Source organism: Zalophus californianus, chromosome 15 (genome assembly GCF_009762305.2).
Source record: "Zalophus californianus isolate mZalCal1 chromosome 15, mZalCal1.pri.v2, whole genome shotgun sequence".
NCBI classification, from domain to species: domain Eukaryota; kingdom Metazoa; phylum Chordata; class Mammalia; order Carnivora; family Otariidae; genus Zalophus; species Zalophus californianus.
The window spans coordinates 6,811,267-6,817,610 of record NC_045609.1 but is presented as its reverse complement, the minus strand read 5'-3'; the positions used below and the strand labels follow the sequence as shown (position 1 = coordinate 6,817,610).

Here is a 6,344-nt window from a genome sequence, read left to right as displayed (position 1 = left end):
GATGCCGAGTGACATTGAGCGCTTTTTCATGTGTCTTTTGGCCATTTGGATGTCTTCTTTGGAAAAATGTCTGTTCATGTCTTCTGTCCATTTCTTGATTGGATCATTTGTTCTTTGGGTGTTGAGTTTAAGAAGTTCTTTACAAATTTTGGATACTAGCCTGTCTGATAATGTCATTTGCAGATATCTTTTCCCATTCTGTCGGTTGTCTTTTGGTTTTGTGGACTGTTTCTGTTGCTGTGCAAAAGCTTTTTATCTTGATGAAGTCCCAATAGTTCATTTTTGCCCTGGCTTCCCTTGCCTTTGGTGATGTTTCCAAGAAGAAGTTGCTGCGGCTGAGGTCGAAGAGGTTGCTGCCTGTGTTCTCCTTTAGGACTTTGATGGACTCCTGTCTCACATTTAGGTCTTTCAACCATTTGGAGTCTATTTTTGTGTGTGGTGTGAGGAAATGGTCCAGTTTCATTCTTCTGCAGGTGGCTATCCAATTTTCCCAACACCATTTGTTGAAGAGACTGTCTTTTTGCCATTGGACATTCTTTCCTGCTTTGTCAAAGATGAGTTGACCATAGAGTTGAGGGTCCATTTCTGGGCTCTCGATTCTGTTCCATTGATCTATGTGTCTGTTTTTGTGAAGTACCATACTGTCTTGATGATGACAGCTTTGTAATAGAGCTGGAAGTCCGGAATTGTGATGCCGCCAACTTTGCTTTTCTTTTTCAACATTCTCTGGCTATTCGGGGTCTCTTCGGGTTCCATACAAGTTTTAGGATTATGTGTTCCATTTCTTTGAAAAAAAAGTGGATGGTATTTTGATGGGGATTGCATTGAACGTGTAGATGGCTCTAGGTAGCATTGACATCTTCACAATATTTGTTCTTGCAATCCATGAGCATGGAACGTTTTTCCATTTCTTTGTGTCTTCCTCAATTTCTTTCAGTATTTTATAGTTTTCTGAGTACAGATCCTTTGCCTCTTTGGTTAGATTTATTCCTAGGTATCTTATGGTTTTGGGTGCAATTGTAAATGGGATCAACTCCTTAATGTCTTTCTTCTGTCTTGTTGTTGGTGTATAGGACTGCCACTGATTTCTGTGCATTGATTTTATATCCTGCCACTTGACTGAATTCCTGTATGAGTTCTAGCAGTTTTGGGGTGGAGTCTTTTGGGTTTTCCACATACAGTATCATATCATCTGCAAAGAGTGAGAGTTTGACTTCCTCTTTGCCGATTTGGATGCCTTTGATTTCTTTTTGTTGTCTGATTGCTGTGGCTAGGACTTCTAATACTATGTTGAATAGCAGTGGTGAGAGTGGACATCCCTGCCGCGTTCCTGACCTTAGGGGAACAGCTCTCCGTTTTTCCCCATCGAGAACGATATTCGCTGTGGGTTTTTCATAGATGGCTTTTATGATATTGAGGTATGTACCCTCTATCCCTATACTCTGAAGAGTTTTGATCAAGAAAGTACAGCTACTTTGCCAAATGCTTTTTCTGCATCTATTGAGAGGATCATATGGTTCTTGTTCTTTCCTTTATTAATGTATTGTATACATTGATTGATTTGCCGCCCAGGGATAAATCCCACTTGGTCATGGTGAATAATCCTTTTAATGTACTGTTGGATCCTATTGGCTAGTATTTTGGTGGTAATTTTTGCATCCATGTTCATCAGGGATATTGGTCTGTAATTCTCCTTTTTGATGGGGTCTTTGTCTGGTTTGGGGATCAAGGTAATGGTGGCCTCATAAAATGAGTTTGGAGGTTTTCCTTCCATTTCTATTTTTTGGAACAGTTTCAGAAGAAGAGGTATTAATTCTTCTTGAAATGTTTGGTAGAATTCCCCTGGGAAGCCATCTGGCCCTGGGCTTTTGTTTGTTGGGAGATTTTTGATTACTCCCTCAATTTCCTTAGTGGTTATAGGGCTGTTCAGGTTTCTATTTCTTCCTGGTTCAGTTTTGGTAGTGGATACATCTCTAGGAATGCATCCATTTCTTCCAGATTATCTAATTTGCTGGCATAGAGTTGCTCATAATGTGTTCTTATAATTGTTTGTATTTCTTTGGTGTTGGTTGTGATCTCTCCTCTCTCATTCATGATTTTATTTATTTGGGTCATTTCTGTTTCCTTTTTGATACGTCTGGCCAGGGGTTTATCCATCTTGTTAATTCTTTCAAAGAACCAGCTCCTAGTTTTGTGGATCTGTTCTACTGTTCCTTTGGTTTCTCTTTCCTTGATTTGTGCTCTGATCTTTATTATTTCTCTTCTCTTGTTGGGTTAGGCTTTATTTGCTGTTCTTTCTCCAGCTCCTTTAGGTGTAGGGTTAGATTGTGTATTTGAGACCTTTCTTGTTTCTTGACAAAGCCTTGTGTTGCTCTATACTTTCCTCTCAGGACTGCCTTTGCTGCATCCCAAAGATTTTGAACAGTTGTGTCTTCATTTTCATTTGTTTCCATGAATTTTTTTAATTCTTCTTTAATTTCCTGGTTGACCCATTCATTCTTTAGTAGGATGCTCTTAAGTCTCCATGTGTTTGAGTTCTTTCCGACTTTCCTCTTGTGATGGAGTTCTAGTTTCAAAGCATTGTGGTCTGAAAATATGCAGGGAATGATCCCAATCTCTTGGTACCAGTTGAGACCTGATTTGTGACCTAGGATGTGATCAATTCTGGAGAATGTTGCATGGGCACTAGAGAAGAATGTGTATTCCGTTGCTTTGGGATGGAATGTTCTGAATATGTCTGTGAAGTCCATTTGATCCAGTGGTCATTTAAAGTCTTTATTTCCTTGTTGATCTTTTGCTTAGATGATCTGTCCATTTCAGTGAGGGGGGTGTTAAAGTCCCCCACTATTATTGTATTTTTGTCGATGTGTTTCTTTGCTTTTGTTATTAGTTGCCTTATATCATTGGCTGCTGCCATGTTAGGGGCATAGATATTTACAATTGTTAGATCTTCTTGTTGGATAGACCCTTTAAGTAGGATATAGTGTCCTTCCTCATTCCTTATTATAGTCTTTGGTTTAAAATCTAATTTGTCTGATATAAGGATTGCCACTCAGCTTTCTTTTGGTGTCCATTAGCATGGTAAATGGTTTTCCACCCCCTCACTTTCAATCTGAGGGTGTCTTTGGGTCTAAAATGAGTCTCTTGCAGACAGCATATTGATGGGTCTTGTTTTTTAATCCAATCTGATAGCCTGTGTCTTTTGATTGGGGCATTTAGACCATTTACATTCAGGGTAACTATTGAAAGATAGGAATTTAGTGCCATTGTATTGCCTGTAAGGTGACTGTTACTGTATATTGTCTGTGTTCCTTTCTGGTCTGTGCTGCTTTTCGGCTCTCTCTTTGCTTAGAGCACCCCTTTCAATATTTCTTGTACGGCTGGTTTCGTGTTTGCAAATTCCTTTCGTTTTTGTATGTCCTGGAAGCTTTTGTTCTCTCCTTCTATTTTCAATGACAGCCTAGCTGGATATAGTATTCTTGGCTGCATATTTTTCTCATTTAGTGCTCTGAAGATATCCTGCCAGTCCTTTCTGGCCTGCCAGGTCTCTGTGGATAGGTCTGTTGCCAATCTAATAGTTCTACCATTGTAGGTTACAGATCTCTTCTTCTGAGGTGAGCTTTCAGGATTTTCTCTTTGTGTCTGGGACTCGTAAGTTTTACCTATTAGATGTCAGGGTGTTGACCTATTTTTATTGATTTTGAGGGGGCTTCTCTGTGCCTCCTGCATTTTGATGCCTGTTTCCTTCCCCAAATTTGCTCCAATATACCTTCTGTCCCTCTCTCTCTTTCTTCTTCTTCTGGGATCCCAATTATTCTAATGTTCTTTCGTCTTATGGTATCACTTAGCTCTCGAACTCTGCCCTCGTGATCCAGTAATTATTTATCTCTCTTTTTCTCAGCTTCTTTATTTTCCATCATTTGGTGTTCTATATCGCTAATTCTCTCTTCTGCCTCATTTATCCTAGCAGTTAGAGCCCCCATTTTGGATTACACCTCATTAATAGCCTTTTTGATTTCGACTTGGTTAGATTTTATTTCTTTTATTTCTCCAGAAAGGGTTTCTCTAATATCTTCCATTCTTTTTTCAAGCCCAGCTAGTATCTTCAAAATCATCACTCTGAACTCTAGTTCTGACATCTTACTAATGTCCGTATTGGTTAGGTCCCTGGCGGTCAGTACTGCCTCTTGTTCTTTTTTTTTTTGAGGTGATTTTTTCTGTCTTGTCATTTTGTCCAGAGGAGAATAGATGAATGGAAGAACAAAATGCAAACAGGGTAACAATGTCCCCAGAAAATATACACTAAACAAATCAGAAGAGACCTGAAACCGGGGGAGAAGAAAGGGAAAAGAAAGAAAAAAGAAAAGAAAAAGATAAAAACAAAAACAAAACAAAAACAGAATATGATCACATATGATCAGGCTGGTGCACAGATCAGTGCCACACACTAGATTTTGGGCGTATTTTTGTCTGTTAGAAGAAAGTGCCTCCCAAAATTTTAAAGAAAGAAAAACTTACTTATGTACAAAAATAAGGGTTAATATGACGAAGGGATGGAATATGACTGTAAAGATGAAAATTATAAAAGATTTTATAAAAGGAATTGATAAGAAGTTGTTTGAAAAAAGAATGAAGATTAAAAAAAAAAGGGAGAGAATGTGATCAGGCAAGAGACTAGAACAAAGCCATACACTAGAGATTTAGGGTATCTTCTAACCCTTGTTAGAAGAAACTGTATCCCAAAACTTTAAAGAGAGAACAACATATATATAACTACTATGAAGGGGTAGACTGTGACTCTTCCAGAAATTGGTCGCTTTTCTGTTCAGAGAGTTGCTGCTAGTCTTTTCTTCAATCTCCTGTTGAGTTCGTAGGTGTTCAGAATGGTTTGATCCCTATGTAGCTGAATTCCTGGGACCAGACGAAATTTAGGTCTCCTACTCCTCCGCCATCTTGCTCCTCTCCCCATCTATCAGTTAGTTTTTGAATGCGTTTCAAAGTAAATTGCAGACACTTCTGAAATACTTCAGCATTCATATCACTAAAATTCAGAATTTGTTCCCAGATTTTTTTTGAGGTAAAATTTATAGGTGAATACATAAATCTTAAGTGTATATTTGCTGTTTTGACAAATGCACACACCTTTGTAACCCAAACACCTGTCATGATACAGAACATTACCGTCTCCTTTCTACCCCTTCCCTATCGGTCTTGGCCAGCCTCCTACCGTATGGTAACTCCCAGAGGCAAACATCTCCTATACCTACCCTTGTTTTCCACTACTGATTTTTCCCCCACCATATACTATGTATGTTCTCTCTGCATCTGCTTATTTCATTCTACATAATATGTTTAGATTCATCCATGTTGCTGTGTGTGTTGATAATCCATTCCTTTTTATTAGCAACTAATTCCATTGTTAGCAATAGCAAACTATTCCATTGAATAAATGTAGCACAGTGAGTTTACCCACTCTTCTATAGATTGATACCTGGACAGTTTCCAAGTTGTGGATATTATGAATAAAGCAGCTTACAATGTTCTAGTAGGCTTTTTTCTGTGTATGTGTGTGCGTGTATGTGTGCGCATGCGTGCATAAATGTGTGCACCTGTGCATGTACTTGGGTTTATATGTTGTCATCTCTCATGGGTAAATGCTGCCCAGGTGTGGGACTGGGTCATAAGGTTAATGCGTGTTTAATTTTATAAGAAATGACCAGTCCTGCTTCTAGGAAATTTTCCTTGCTCTTAAAAATAACCCCCCCCCCCCCCCGGTAAAAACAAAACAAAGAAACAAACCCTTCCTTTGGGCAAGGTTGTGTCTAGATAAGATGCCCAGACGTCTGCAGCCCTGAGGACAGAGCTGACACATGGAAGGGAACAGGGTCATCTGTGACAAATTAGACCTTGGTGTCACCAGCTGCAGGGCTGCCTTCCTTGGAGTTATGTGACCTAATAACATTCCTTGTTATTTAAGACAGTTTGAATCAGAGATTCTTTTATTTTTTTATTTAATTTTTTAAAGATTTTATTCATTTGATACACAGAGAGCACAAGCGGGGGCGGGGGGCAGAGGAGAGGCAGAGAGGCAGGCTCCCCGCGGAGCAGGGAGCCCGATGCGGGGCTCGATCCCAGGACCCCGGGATCATGACCTGAACCAAAGGCATATGCTTAACCCACTGAGCCACCCAGGCATCCCTGAATCAGAGATTCTTTTAAAAAAAACGTATAGAGTTGTGCTCCCTTCAGCAGCACATACACTAAAAGTTGGAACGGTACAGAGAAGATTAGGATGGCCCCCGAGCCAGGGTGACGTGAAAAGTCATGCAGTGTTCCGTATTTTT

General features: G+C 39.6%; 1 non-coding gene across 1 annotated transcript; it reads left to right on the top strand.

Annotated features, from left to right (window-relative positions):
• The first annotated feature begins 6,236 nt into the window (after positions 1–6,236).
• LOC113923970 lies at positions 6,237–6,344 on the top strand. Its single transcript, XR_003520478.1, has one exon. It is a non-coding gene; the product is annotated as a U6 spliceosomal RNA (small nuclear RNA).